Raw genomic sequence first — 16,135 nt, forward strand, 5'->3', positions numbered from 1 at the left:
GCTTTGTTTTAGTTTTTGCCTATATTCCAGGGCCAAATCCTTCAGGACCTTTCCTCAGTTTTCACTCTGTTTTATCTTTGTCCACACTCACGCTTATTCTGAAAAAATTAGGGGGAGTTTTGACTATGTTATGAGTATGACATTTTAAAAGATCACATGACTTGGATCTTCCACTGCAGCAATAATGCAGGAATTGGAAGAACACAATTCTGTGCAGTCTGAATTTTCTTTGACTTTATTAGAGATCAGCTAGGCACAACAGAAATAGCTTTATCAATTTAGAACTGAGTTTTCTTTTTCATTACATATAGTTCTTTTGTTTTCACATGTGCTTTTATTATGCAAGGGCACCCATCTGGGATGTGAAAACCCAGTCCCCCTGTTCCTATTATTCATCCATCATAGAACAGGGTCATCAGAAAACACAGAGGAAGAGTCTCTCCTCTCATCAGAATATTTCGTAGTTTAGTGGTTAGAAAGGTGGAAGATCCCTATTCAAATTCTTTCTCCCCCTCTTGTGGGCAGGGGACAGGGATGTCTTTAGGATTTATGGGGTTTTACACAGTACCATTAAAAGTGGCAGCCTGGGCAGGGAGGGATGTGATTTTATAATCTTCAGCAACAGACTAAAACTGTTTAAAAGCAAATTTTAAGCTAAGGTTTTATAGATTAACACAATAAAATCAGAAACTGACAGTATATAGCAGAGGTTGGCAAATGCCTGTTAAATAGCTTAATTTCCATTTGAATGGCTCTTTGACAGGTTCAATGTCTGCTAATAGGTCTGGGAGGGTTTTACACTTTTAAGTTAACTAGATCGTCTCATGCAGAAGCAGAGACACTGAACAGGAATAGGAAGGGGCTAGTGGGTGGCATTAAGACCGAGTTATGCCTCAAATTTTTGTGTGTCCTATACTGCATATGGGTAAGCATTAAAGATGTTAAGGACTATTTGACTAGTTGATTCCCCCGCCTCCCTCCCCTCACCCCGCTTGCTGTCCCTATCAGAGAGACGCAGCAAAGGGGTGGGAAGCAGGAGTACTTCAAAGTGGCAGCACTGCACAGAGCCTGAACTATGTGACGCTACCTCTTTGAAACACCACCTCGGCGTTTCAAAACAGCACTGCGTGGAGCCCAGGGGCAGCTCCTTGTGACACTACCACTTTGAAACACCAAGACAGTGTTTCAAAGGGACAGTGCCACACAGCTGATCCCCAGCTCAGCTGTGCAGCACTGCTTCTTTGAAATCCCATCTTGGTGCTTCAAAGCGGCAGTGCTGCACAGCTAAGCTTGGGCTCTGTGCAATGCTTCCCCTTTGAAACACTGTGGCGGTGTTTCAAAGAGCCAGCACCGCATGGAGCCCAGGGTCAGCTCTATGCGGTGCTGCTTTGAAACGCTGAGGTGGCATTTCAAAGGGACAGTGCCACACAGGTGAGCTCTGGATCAGCTGTGCGGCACTGCTTTGTAAATGCTGCCATGGCGTTTCAAAGTGGCAGCGCCGTGTGGCTCCTGGGGATGCAATGTGCAAATGGGGTCCAGCACGGCATTTCAAACCATGCAGAGCCCGGGGTCAGCTGGGGATTCCCCAGCTGACCCCAGGTTCTGGGGATATGCCGCACTGAACCCGGGGTCAGCGGGGGAGTCCCAAGTTAAACCTGAGTTCTGCAGAAATGCCGCACGGAGTCTGGGATCAGCTGGGGAGTCCCAGCTGACCCCAGGCTCCACATGGCATTTGGAAGTGGCATTGCAGCATGGACCTTGAGGTCACCAGGAGACTCTGAGTCTCCCGCTGACCCCGGGCTCCATGCAGGCATTTCCGTTTTGAAATGCACAAGAGCCCCCACTGAGGACTCTTGTACATTTCAATTTATAAGGGAAGTATAGTAAAACAGTTTAAAGATAAGAATAATTGATCAAAACAAAACATTTGGAAATCATGAAAACAAAAGTTTCAATTGACTCAGGCTGGTTTTCTTCTCCAGATTTTTGGCTTGAGAAATTTGAGATTTCTATTTTCATCCTGATTTGGAACAGGAATATTTTCAGTTACTTCAAGTTTTCATGGAACACAAAACCCATTTCTTGCCCAGCTCCAATGGATGATGATAGTTTTATTATCCACATTGCATTACACAAGATACATTTAAGGCCATGTTCTCTTAAAAAGACATCATCCTAAACCCCTCTAAACTGCTTATTTAGAGCCAATGAGATAGAAATTAGATGTAAATTTGTTTAATATTTTCCGCTTTGTTTTTATGTGTCTAGTCTCTCCCTGCTCATCATAACAGGGACCTTAGGATTCAATGCTCCAGGAGTATTTCTTTTTCAGTTGCCATGTTCCTGCCTAATAGCCATGCAAGCAAATTAAAGACAGGTAAGGTAAAATCTGTAATACCGACTCCTAAATTGCAGATTATCTCTTTATTGGCTTTCACTGCTTTTTAAATTGGAAATATAAATGAAAATTCATCCCAGGTGTAATACGACTGATATCCGTGAAGTTATTACCAGTGTTTAATTTGGTTGATAATATTCCCTTCTGCACACTAAAAATTATAGAGGTAGAGATATTGATTTTTAAAATGGGTGAAAGTTGCAAAATATGTGAAGAAAATTTATTTTGTTTTCATTAGAATTAACTAACTTCACTATTTAAAAAGAAGCCGAAAATTAAATGTAAAATGTCCATCTGTCAAAATCATACCTGAAGATGATGAAAACTTTTCAGGAAGATTTCAACTCATACCAAAGTTAATCTAATCAACACACCAAACTGCATGCATCCCTTCTTCCCCATGACCACTTTAGCAGCTTCAAAAGTTCCATTTTTGCTTCTGTTTTTTTATCACTGTGTTCAAAAAAAGCTGTTTGAAGTGGAAGTGAAGCCTTTAAAAGTTCTAAAACAGCCACTTGGATCGTTTCCTCTTATTGACAAGATCCAGGAAGGCAACTCTGTGGAAAGAGCGTAGACTGTCAGGATTCCTACAAAATGGATTGTATGGGGCTTGCATACCCACCATATTTTTGAGCACACCAGTAGTGTAAAATGATGAGTGGGTTGATATATTGTAGAATTTATACCGCATTATATCATTAGCTCATATCATCCCCTATTCCTTCAGATGGGGCCAGTAACAGCCAAATAACACTAAGCCAGACAAATCACATTTCTATAAACAGAGTTTTTAAAGAATAATGAGCACTATGTATCAGAGGAATAGTGTCTTAGTTCAAGGAGTACTAAGATGAAGCAGTTGTATACCAAGTATGGACTACCACTTGCATTTGAACAGCTTGATTACTACTAGTTCCTGTGCCGCCCACCAACACGGCCTTAGCCCTGATGTCAGCCACGCGCCCGCCTGCCAATACGGTTGCAGTCTTGGCCCCAGCTGCCTGCCAATGCGGCCTCAGCACCTTGGAGGGAACACTGCTGAGGAGTTCTAATTCACATAACAGGTGATTTCTCAACCATGCAGTATACAGAGCCTTATACTTTATTTGACAGAGACCTATTAGTTGCTAATCAGAATGTAGGGATTTGTACTAGAGCAAAGGACAGAAAGTTGATCATGTGCTTTCATTTTTAAAAACAAATGAATGATAGTTTGCAATGAGCCAGTATAGCAACCCTTGATACAGAAGAGATGTAAGAGGAGTCGGTCATCTAGATTAAAACCCAGGCATAAACATTTTGAATGAAAGGAGTGAGGCTGGAAAATAGCCAAGAAGGGTTAGAGAAACCCAACAGCGCTGTAACAATGGCAGGACCAAACATTTCAACATTCTATCACAGTAGTGGGTGGCACACTTCCAAATGTTCACAAAATATGAAAACAACACTCTGATTGCTGAGCTGAGTTGGCTGTAAACAGACAGATTGGTACGCGTGTGAAAGTTCTTCTATACAGCTAGAAGGGAAAGACTTTGCACTCTAAAGTCCTCCAAAAGCAATGTGGTTTAACTACTGGAGAAATTCTGCAATTCCATAGAATGCCAAAGTGACCCATGCTCCAGGTGGTTATCAGGATGGAAAATACTAATCGCTACAATGTAAATTTAAACCATCTACATTATGTAATATTTGTTAATCTCTGCCTCTCATAGACAACTTTGGTCCCATCTGCTCTTGTTCTTTGCAAATTATGATGTTATTTGATTAAAATGTGGCCATATGGATCATTATTATAACCACTGTTACATAGCTGCAACAATTTTTGTACTAAGTAAGACACATGGCCAGAAAGGGTTAAACAATTCCAAGCCAAATGACCCAGAGTGAACCTTTAAAGTCTTGTTGGGAAGGTGCATAACTGATAGTAGGTGGGGTTACATTAGGATAGAGTCAAACTTTGAAATGCAAACTTGCATAGTTACATCAGTAGAAAGGTAGGTGTTTGTTTAGGTCTTACAATATGAACAAACAATTCTTGTCTGTTACTATAGTTTGATTTAAGATCAGAAGGGAATATTAACATTTATGATTAAACTTGATTGAACTAGTATCATTGTTTATTTGTCTCTTGTTAGATCAAAAGACTATTCTATTCTCCCAGGCCAAGAGGCTGCTGCAAGTGTATAAAGACACCTGAGTCTTGATCCTGTTGGTCTCAGATCTGCTTGAGGTTTCATACAGGGGAAACCTAAACCACAAGGATTGAGGTCCCCGACACTGTTTGGAATTACCCTGGATATGGATTTAGGACTATAACCACGGACTAAATCGGGGCTACAACTCTGGAAGCCCCGAGGGCCACAATGATACAGCACATGCTGAGGGCTGTAACTCAAGTGTGGTTTCACATGCATGCAAATATATATTGTAATAGCTTCTTTCACACTAACAGGCATGAATACAAAGATTAAGGCAAGACTACACAACATGCAGGCCCCATTTAAGTCAGTTCTGCTGATACTAATAAAATGCAATATTTACCTGATATCTACCCATATAACAGCACTTTTCACAAGCAATGACAGTCCAGGAATTTAACTACTAAAATGCATATCAACAGAAGACCGTCATATTGACTACTTCTATGTTTTGGCTTCACAACAGTCCATGAATTTAACTACTAAAACACAGATCAACCCAAACCGCATTGCAAACCCAAACTGCACCGCGGCCCGCAAATGAACAGGTTGTGGGCCATGTGTTGAGTAGCCCTGGACTAAATAGTAAAAGAACTTTTTGCAATTTCAGGATCACCATTCTATTATGTAACTTAACCTCAAGGACTGCACTCATGTCTCTGTGTATACTGATCTTTTAACCAATATTCTCTCTTTTCTTTTTTAATACATTTTAGTTTAATTAATAAGAATTGGCTGTGAGCATGTGTCTGAGATAAAATCAGAAATATTTCTTGACTTAGATGATAGTGTGACTAATCCTTTGGGGTTGGTAGACCTTTATCTGACTGGGGTGTCTGCATGGATGCCTGAGGCTGGAACTGCATTGTTTAGACTTATTTATTAACCAATAAGGTAATATAGAGGCTGTTTTGTGCTTACTTAGTAAATATAAATATTGGAGTAACAGGCAGCATTGGGGATTGGCCATCCCGTTTCTTGCAGTCCACCTCTTATTGAGTGACCTTAGCTGGCTCCCCTAGAACCCTGCTTATAATACATATATATCAAGCATCTCAGTTCTTTTAATATATGTGCACAATTCCATTAACAAAAAGGGAACTTAATTGGGAAGAAGGAGATAAATGTTATAGAGTTCAAACAAGGGACTAGATTCACTCTTGCTGTTGGGGGAAAAGGGTGTAAGAGTAAAACTTATGTTTATTCTGTCTTTGAATACCAGCAAGAGGCCAGCTATGGTAGTGGCTTGGTCATGTGAACAATGGGACTGAGATTAAATCATGTCACATAGACAAGGAGCTTGAACCTGACTTTGCATTCTGCTGGCTGATATAGGGATAGAACATGTGGGCCAAAATTTCATGACTGGAAAATGTTCCTTTCTGAGAAGTTTTCTGCCTCTTAAAAATTTAAGTGCACAAGCTGGAACATACTAATTTTTGTAGCACAACTTGTATAGATTCCAATGAGCAGCATAATAGATATGAAGATTGCCCAGTACAACATATGAAATTCTTAGCAGATTACTGAGATTATAAGTTATTTTGGATAGAGACCATCTTTTCCCTGTGTATGTTCAGCAACCTGCACAATGAGTCATGACTGGGGATCCTATGTATTTCCTGCATAGAAATGGTAAAAATAAGAATCTACACTCAGTCTTTTTAAAATAAATTACTGACATGAATTTCTGAAAATGCAGAAAATCGAGCAATCAAAAAGCTTACAGAATCATTCATTAACCTGGCCATTTGTTTTATAAAATGCTTGTTTCAGTGAGTATATGCAACAATAAAAACAGTTAAATACCTAGTAAACTGAATGCTACAAACCATTTTAGAGTGCCATGAGAAATTATCTTGGAATTCCTCATTTTTATAACAACTTAATCAAGCACATGATGAAAGCAGTAATATAATTTGTCCTACAACTGCAATAGTACCAGTCTAAACATACCTTTTAATCTTTCACCATCAACATTAGAAAACCTTTTGCTGATCAGCCTTCCCATCTGATCTGCCATCACTGAGCCAACAAAATCTGCTACTGAAAAAGAGTTAATTGCCTTACAAATGTGGCTAATTCCTGGGGCGGGGATCAGTAGAAGAAATTGTACAACTGCCATCTCTAGCATTTCAATGACTGCAGCTACCTTAGTGTAAAGGGTATTTCTTTATTTTAATCACTGCACATTTTTAAAAGAAGTTTTACTTTCTGCTCGATTTAATTATCATTTGAGGCCCTATGCCTAATGATTATTTATTATTTCCATCTTGGTAATTGCCAGAAGCTGGGTGAGGTCCAAAGCAAGAGATCCTAGTCCAGTGCTGGGCAAAAAAAGGCCTGCAAACTAGATCCAGTTTACCAGGGTCAATCCCTGGCAGGTGGCCACGGCCACTGTATTTACCTGCGCCTCTGCAGGTATGGGCGATTGCAGCTCCTGTTAGTAGTGGATTGCCATTCCCGGCCAATGGGAGCTGCGTATCCATGCCGCTTCCTACAGCCCCCTTTGGCTGGGAATGGTGATTTGTGGCCACAGGGAGCTGCAATGGGCCATTCATGGCCGAGGTGCAGGTAAATATAGCAGCAGCAGCCTGGTGACCTATTGTCATCTTATTGCCTACCCCTGCCCTAGTCAAAGACCTTGCAAGCAAATGAGGCCATTATATTTTAAAGGGAGCCCTCTGAATGGAGCAATAAGGGATAAAATGGTGATTAAAGACCTATGTCTTAACTGGCTGCATAGGAAAGCGGTCCAGTCCCATTCTTTGCTCTTCGTAAATCAGAAGTTCTGTTTCCAGTTCTGTCTCCGACTTGCTGTTCATCATAAGCATATGATCCTTAGAGGTAGTAAACTTGTGAGAGGAAGGTTATAGCAGCATGCCATGGTTGTCATTTCATCTCCGTCAATAGCCCAAGAAAGATAAGCACTGCTTGAATGTGTGAGGCTCTGAATGAAGTAGGGCAGGGTGAGGATGCCAGTGGAACTTCTATTGAACACCTGGTGGAAACTAAAGCTGCTGTCCTTGGCTGCGTCTAGACTGGCATGATTTTCCAGAAATGCTTTTAACGGAAAAGTTTTCTCTTAAAAGCATTTTCGGAACAGAGCGTCTAGATTGGCACGGACATTTTTCCACAAAAGCGTCTGTGCCAATCTAGACGCGCTTTTCCACAAAAAAGCCCCAATTGCCATTTTTGCAATCGGGGCTTTTTTGCGGAAAACAAATCTGAGCTGTCTACACTGGCCCTTTTGCGCAAAAGGGACTTTTGCCTCAACGGGAGCAGAATAGTATTTCCGCAAGAAGCACTGATTTCTTACAGTAGGAAGTCAGTGCTTCTGCGGAAATTCAAGTGGCCAGTGTAGACAGCTGGCAAGTTTTTTCGGAAAAGCGGCTGATTTTCCGGAAAAACTGGCCAGTCTAGACACAGCCCCCTAGTATAATTCTGAGGAAGGGCAGTGATGGAAACACATCCTATAGCAGACATTGCTGGCAGAGGGCTAATTGTGCCTTTGCCATGAAAGCCCAAGCAAAAGGCAGCATATTGTACAGCATGTGGGATGCAGACTGAGGCTTTCAAAGTCACTCTCTGCTTCTTGGATTCACCCTTTTTTCCATGCAAAAAGGTCTCAAAATAATACCTAGTCCCTAACTTTTAGAAAAACATCCCATCTTGATTTAATAATGGCTAAGGATGGAGAATGACAGTAGATAAATTATTCCAATGGGTAATTGCTGTCAATGTTAAAACGTACACATTATTTCTAGCCTGAATTTGTCTAGTTTCAATTTCCAGTCACTGGATCGTGTTATTCCTTTTATTGCTAGACTGAAAAACCTGTTATTAAAAGTTTTTGTTCCCTATGTAAGTACTTAGGGTATGTCTACACTACAGAGTTAGTTCGAACTAACTTTGACAGGCGCTACACTAGCGATCCGCTAGTTCGAACTTAATTCGAACTAGCGGAGCGCTTAGTTCGAACTAGGTAAACCTCATTTCACGAGGATTAAGCCTAGTTCGAACTAGCTAGTTCGAATTAAGGGCTGTGTAGACCCTTAATTCGAACTAGTGGGAGGCTAGCCCTCCCCAGGTTTCCCTGGTGGCCATTCTGGCCAACACCAGGGAAACTCTATGCCCCCCTCCCGGCCCCGGACCCCTTAAAGGGGCACGGGCTGGCTACGGTGCCCGTGCCAGGTGCAAGCCTGCCAGCACCCAGCCAGCAGACCCTGCACCTGGCACGGCTCGAGCCAGCCACCCGATGCCCTCCAGCCCTCCCCCTCTTCCCGGGACCAGGCTGGCGGCTCCCAGGAGCTTGCCCGGGACCTCAAGAGGCGGGCACCCGCCTGGTCTAGTGTGGATATCGTGGACCTTGTCCACGATCTCCGCACTAGGCACAGGAAAGTGGCTGGCTTGGGCAGGAGAGCTGCCAGCCTGGCCACCCAGGAGCAGGTGTGCATGAAAATCAAGGGGGTCCACTGAGACCCCCGACCCTGAGCCCTGAGCTTACAATGGCCGTCCTGGGTCAGACCAAAGGTCCATCTAGCCCAGTAGCCTGTCTGCCGACAGCGGCCAACCCTAGGGATCCTGGAGGGGATGGACCGAAGACAGTGACCAAGCCATTTGTCTCGTGCCATCCCTCTCCAGCCTTCCACAAACCTTGGGCAGGGATACCACTCCTACCCCCTGGCTAATACCACTCCATGGACCCAGCCTCCATGACTTGATCTCACTTCCCTTTAAACTCTGTTCTAGTTGTAGCCATCACAGCCTCCTGCAGCAAGGAGTTCCACAGGTTGACTCTTTGCTTTCTGAAGAACAACTTTCTGTTACTAGTTTGAAGCCTGCTACCCATTCCTTTCCTTTGGTGTCCTCTAGTACTTCTTTATGGGAACTAATGAAGAACTTTTCTGAATGCACCCTCTCCACCCAACTCCTGCTTTTAGAGACCTCTATCCTGTCCCCCCTCCGTCTCCTCTTTTTTAAGCTGAGAAGTCCCAGTCTCGTTAGCCTCTTTTGATATGGGACCTGTTCCCAACCCCTGATCATTGTAGTTGCCCTCCCCTCTCCCAGCCTCTCTCTTCCCCTCTCCCACTTCCTTTTCCCAGTCTCCCCCAGTTTTGTTCAATAAAGACAGATTCCATTTTTGACCACAATTGTCCTTTATTTTGTACATCAAGAAAAGGGGCTAGGGAAGGGTAAGTGGAAGGAGGTGAGGGAGGAATGGGGTACGAGCCCCCGATGGGGAGGACTGGGCTAGCTCTGCGGGCTTCTGGGGGTGGAAGCTCTCCTGCAGCCCCCCAATTGTCCCCTCTCCCCAGATGGCAGCCTGCGGCAAGTGCAGCCGGTCTGATGGCCGAGTGGTGTGATGTGCCCAGTGTGGGCACTCCGGGCACTCCAAGCCAGGACTGGTTTTCAAGCGGGGCACCCCTGAGAACTGTCTGTCCGGGGTGGGGGTCGGGTCCCTTTAAGCACAGCCCTCGGCTAGCCTGAGACAGCATCTCCACGCTCTGAGTTCTCCACTGATGCCCTGCCGGCACAGCTTCCGGCCATCCGTAAGCCCTGTTCAGAGTCCACTTAATGCGGACATGCTAGTTCGAATTAGCAAAATGCTAATTCGAACTAGTTTTTAGTTCTAGACGCGTTAGTTCGAATTAGCTTAGTTCGAATTAACTAATTCGAATTAACTAATTCGAACTAAGTTAGTTTGAACTAACTCTGTAGTGTAGATGTACCCTTAGAGACTTTAATCAAATAACCCATTAACCTTCTCTTTGGAAGCTAAATAGATGGAGCTCCTTGAGTCTATCAGTGTAAGCCTGTTTCCCGATTCTTTAATCAATTTCATGACTCTTCTCTGAATTGTCTTCAATTTATAAACATCCTTCTTAATATGTGGACACTGAAACAGGACACAGTATTCCAACAGTTGTCACATCAGTGCCAAATGCTCAGTTAAAATAGCTTCTGTGATGAATGGGAGGGGTAATTTCTGGACATTCTAGCTATTCAATTAACTAAAGTATTTTCAAGGTGGTTAACTCTTGAAATCTAATCCTAATTGTCTTGCCTGTAGGTCCTAGAAAGTCTCCAGGAGTGCTAGGGAAGCAGGAAGTGAGTTGGCAGGAGGCCATGAGAGCCACTGGAAATAGAGTGTGGGCTTTTGAATTGGAAGGAATGACACTCCTGTTCCTGTCTTTGTGTGACCAGAGGAGAGCCTGGGAGACATGAGTTAAGCTAGGAAAACAGGCATAGAGGATCCAGCAACATCTAGGTAAGGACTAAATCTTGGAACTACAGATATGTGAGTAGAACAAGGAATGCTTAGTCAGATTCAAACAGATTATTTTCTTTATTTTGAGGTTTGTTGTACTTCTCTATGTTGAGCACATGTAGCTACCCCCTACACTGTAACTTTCCAAACAGAATCCTCAGAAGTAATTCTCTGCGTTTTAATCCTTTTTTAGTTGCTCTGTAATACCTAGCAACCAAATAATGCTCATCTAGTATCTTTTCTTTGCTTTGTTAATAAAAATCACCTTTTCAAAACCATGATTTGATTCCTGTGCCCTAGAGGTCACAAGGTTCTGTGTGCATGTACCTCTGGGCATGTCTATACTGCAGCATTATTTCAAAATAACTCATGTTATTTTGAAATAACAGAGTATGAATCTACACAGCAAACCAGTTACTTTGAAATAATATTAAAATAACGGGCTTCTTAATCTGATTTCTGTAACCCTCATTTTATGAAGAGTAAGGAAAGTCGAAGGAAAAATGTTCTTCCTTAGACTTTCCGCTGTGTAGACAGTGCCTAAATCTGAGTTAAGCTACTTCAACTTTAGTTATGCCTTAATGTAGCTGAGGTTGTGTATCTTAATTCGACTTTAGCCACAGTTTAGATGTTCCCTAAGATTGCAAACCATACAACTAGGAGAAATTAGTTTCTCAAGCTCTCTCCAGAGGGCGGGTTAAATAATTTGAAGATGCACCACAGGAAGCAATTCCCAAGTGTTCCTTCCTGGGTTCTCAAAGGGGTTTTACATTTGGGTGGTGGCAGCAATACCAATCCAAGGCCAGGGAATCTGTGGAATCAGGGGAGATTTTAAACACATGCCTTAGTGGTGGTGTATTTTAAAGTCTCTTGGAGGCCCCTACCTTCTGCACTCAGAGTGCTTGACTGAAAAACAGCCTTGACAGCTTCTCTGTTCCTACTCAAGATTTCTTTGTTTGAGTTCCAAGTATTGCATTAGCCCTTTTGGACACAGTGTCACACTGGGATCTCACGTTCATCTGATTATCTATCATGATGATTCTCATACCTTTTTCAGAGTCACTACTTCCCCGGTTAGAATCCTCCATCATGGAAGTATGTCCTACGTTCTTTGTTCCTACTGGGTACATTTACATTTAGCCATATTGACAGGCATATTGTTTGCTTGTGCCTAAACTACCAAGTGACCCACATTGCTTTATATCAGTGACCTGTCCTCATTACCTAGACAGTTGAAGGCTGGGAATCAAACTTAGTGAACCTTTGTATTTAAGAATCCAAAGTTTAATAAATGAATTGTGTATATCTAAAACTGTGAGCCACGGCATATATGTTTTTGGCATGACATATGTCATGTATTGCTTAAATATTTTACCCCATTTTCACTGTAGAACTTTGTGAATCTAGGCACAATTTTGCATCTGTCACTTCTGTTAATAAAATATTATAACGTTTATTTTTAAAAATCTCATAAACAATGTTTTACTGATGCATGCCATTCTAATTATTTTCTTAATGTTCTTCTATTTGATTTTGTTTTGTACTGGTAAAATGAGACAATAAAAACCTTTCTAAATAGTTATTATTGTGTTGTAAATGTACAAAATGACTAGGAATTATTAATAATAAACCCAAACCACAAGATAAGATTATTAAAAAGAAATACATTGCACTGATTTTCACAACAATATTTTCAGGAAATGAATGTTCCTAGTCATGGAATTTGAAATGCTTAGCCTTTTCTATCGAATGATCATGCTGCACATTTATTTCTGATTTATGCAAAATCCTTTGAGTTTTCCCAAATACTATATTACCCTTCTGCGATTGCCTGCATCCCCATATTCACCCCTTGCATGCTATAATAATAATGCTTGTACAAGTGTGCCTTGTGAGTTATCATTTGAAAACTCAGACTTGCTGGTCAATATATGTTTGTCAAAACATGCATGCAAACATTGCAAGGTAAAGTTATAAGATTCTAGTGTATCGTGTTACCAAAACATATTCCAAGTCTGGGGAGCAGCCAAATCAATTCCTCAGAGACAAAGGGCAAGCTGATGCCTCAGCCAGTGTGAACAAGGTCAAATGGGCCATCATCTGTTAAATAGCTATTTGTTGACAGGAAAAGGGGCCCAGATTAAACAAAGCAATGTCTTATAAAGACACAGTTTGGGATTCCCGACCAAATACACTTTTTGTCTCCTGAACCTCAGCAGGAGATGCTTGTCAATGAAGGGGAACAAGTATAAGAAGGAAAGACAGACACCCCAGGTCATTCTTCCTTTTCTCTGAGCCCACCACCCTGTAGAACAAAGGAAGCCGCATTGGACTGGGGGAGGCATCCTATATTAAAAAAGTGCCACCAGTAGGACTACTGGAATGTGGTGAGAGAGACCTTGCTTTGAATTCACACTAGCTGTTAAGTTGGGCATTAGTTACATTTTACTTTTATTTAATAATTATATTTGTACAAGTATGCCTTGTGTCCCATCTGCACAAGGGGAGAGGGAGAGAAACCCAGCAATCTCTTCAATCCTCCTGGGCTGGGAAGAATGAGGTAAGTGGCTGACTGCATGGAGGAAAGAAGGTGTTGGTGGGTTCTGGTATCTGTGCAGTGAGGTAGAGGCAAGGGGCAGTTTGTTTGGGGTGTTCTGATTTGCTACAGTCCACTCTGTCTGGCTGGGAGGGGGGAGAGAAGCAGGCTGCATGGGCGGGAGGAAGAGAGAGGGGAGCGGGTTGTGTGCCAGGAGGACATTTGCATGATAACATTTCAAACAAAGTTTACATAGGTGTTAATGGCTTAAGGTAAGAGAGAAAAACATTCTTTTAACAGATTTTTTTGGAGTGTTGCAGATATCTAAAACTCTGAACTTAATAATTTTTTAAAAAATCTTGTGTTACTAATTAATACAGGGTATATTCTATTGTCTTAAGCCCAGATCTTTACTATGTGGTACAGTTCTGGCTCTTATAAGTCAGAAGTAGTAAGTATTAGTTATGATGCTAGTTTTGTATGATGAAACTTTATTTGCAATATCTTTGAAACATGCATCTGTCTACAAACCCTGAAGCCATGTTTTAATATTTTCTGGGGCTTCTACTCTTCCTTGAGTGGAAAAAGGCTAATCCCCTACTTTTGTACAGTACCTCTGTAGTCACTAAGGGTACCTCTCAGGTGTCTTGTTTTAATATATTTTCTTCCACACACATGGACTGCTTAAAATATATGTACAGGTTGAACCTTCCAAATCGGGGACTTTCTGGTCTGGCAACATCTGTGGTTTGGCAGGACCACGGATGTTGCTAGAAATAAGAGCTCCATAGGCAAGAGCAACGCAGGGGCTGGGGAGCTGGGCCCAGTGGCATTTGGGAAACTCCCTGGCTGAGGAACCCCTGTGTCAGTGGGGCCAGGCAGCATTTGGGGAGCCCTGGCATGGGAACCCCTGGTATTAGGGGAGCCAGGGGACTGGGGAGTCCTAGCCTCAGCTGGGGAACCCCTGGTTGCAAAGGAGCTGTTGGCAGCAGGGCGGCCCCAACCAGGAATCCTGGCAAACCCCTGGTAGCAGCAGGGCTGGAATGACTGGGCAGCCTCTGCTGGGGAACACCCCCACCCACCTCGGCTGAAGCGGGGCTGACAGAGGCGTGTGGCTGGAAGCCCCAGTGGCAGCTGGGCTGGCCCTAGCAGTGGGTCAGGGCAGCCAGCCACTCCGGCTGAGGAACCCCTGGCAGCAACAGGGCCGGTGTTGGCTGGGTGGTCCCAGCTAGGAACTCTGGGGACCACCCTATGGCACCGGAGCTGGCAGCAGCCAAGAAATCCCTGCCAGGAACCTGGGAGACTCTGGGGCAGTGGGCAGGCAGCAGGGTGGGGAGCTGTGCCTGGCCAGTGTTGAGGGAGAGGGGGGGAACACAGCACCTCAGGTACCTCTAGCAGCCAATACTTTCCCATTTACAAGCACTTAGGGTATGTCTACACTACCCCGCTAGTTCGAACTAGCGGGGGTAATGTAGTCATCCGCAGTTGCAAATGAAGCCCGGGATTTGAATTTCCCGGGCTTTATTTGCATGAAGCTGGCTGGCGCTATTTTTAAATGCCGGCTAGTTCGGACTCCGTGCCGCGCGGCTACATGCGGCACGGTCTAGCTAGTTCGGATTAGGCTTCTAATCCGAACTAGCTGTACGCCTTGTGGAACGAGGTATACAGCTAGTTCGGATTAGAAGCCTAATCCGAACTAGCTAGTCCGTGCCGCATGTAGCCGCGCGGCACGGAGTCCGAACTAGCCGGCATTTAAAAATAGCGCCGGCCAGCTTCATGCAAATAAAGCCCGGGAAATTCAAATCCCGGGCTTCATTTGCAACTGCGGATGACTACATTACCCCCGCTAGTTCGAACTAGCGGGGTAGTAGTGTAGACATACCCTTGGTGTGTAACAAAATTTAAAAACTATATTCAAAGGCGAAAAGGGGACCCAACAGTAGCACCTCAAGCACAATTCAGAAGAATGTGGCTACAGGCAAATACACACTCCTCACTGCAGTGTCTTTTGCCTAAATTTCTCACCTTGTGATGTGAAAACCTGAATAACGAAGATCTCATCACATGCCATTCCTCTCTCCCTCCAATGCATGCCACTTAACAATATGCTGTCCTTGGTTAGCAAAGACTCAAGAGTGCTGAGGTGCATTCAAGTGAGTTCTCCTCCTACCTGCAGAGGGAGCACCGAGCAATGGTTCTGCTGCTGCCAGAGTTTCTGTGCTGCCTTGGCCATTCTTTGCTGCAGCTGCTAACCAAGGTCTTTCTGTGACATCCTGTTCCAAAGTTCCACCACTTAACCCAGTTTTTAGTTTTCAGCAGGTAGTCACTGCAGTTTTCTGTTTTGTCCTATGCTGCAGCACCGTCCCCACACAATGTCTAAGGCTTAGCCTTTGGACCCACCTGCTAGTGATGTCAGCGCCAGGAATCACTAATCAGAAAATAAGTAATCAAATAAGACTAACCAGTTCTACCTTTAAATGACACTGAAGAATTGGTCAAATGATGTCTAGGATTCTTTTGTCAGCATCCATACCCCCAAGGAAAAACACCCTGGCTGTGTCTAGACTGCATCCCTTTTCCGTAAAAGGGATGCAAATTAGACATATCGCAATTGCAAATGAAGTGGGGATTTAAATCCCCCCACTTCATTAGCATAAAAATGGCTGCCGCCTTTTTCCGGCTCAGAGGTTTGCCGGAAAAAAGCGCCAGTCTAGACGTGGAACTTTCGGAAA

At 43.4% G+C, this 16,135-nt stretch overlaps 1 long non-coding RNA gene across 1 annotated transcript; it reads left to right on the forward strand.

Annotated features, from left to right (window-relative positions):
* The first annotated feature begins 1,643 nt into the window (after positions 1 to 1,643).
* LOC142827339 (uncharacterized) lies at positions 1,644 to 13,461 on the forward strand. Its single transcript, XR_012902045.1, has 3 exons — positions 1,644 to 3,462; positions 10,670 to 10,867; positions 13,084 to 13,461. It is a non-coding gene; the product is annotated as an uncharacterized LOC142827339 (long non-coding RNA).
* The last annotated feature ends 2,674 nt before the right edge of the window (positions 13,462 to 16,135 follow it).

Source organism: Pelodiscus sinensis, chromosome 2, assembly GCF_049634645.1.
Source record: "Pelodiscus sinensis isolate JC-2024 chromosome 2, ASM4963464v1, whole genome shotgun sequence".
NCBI lineage: Eukaryota > Metazoa > Chordata > Testudines > Trionychidae > Pelodiscus > Pelodiscus sinensis.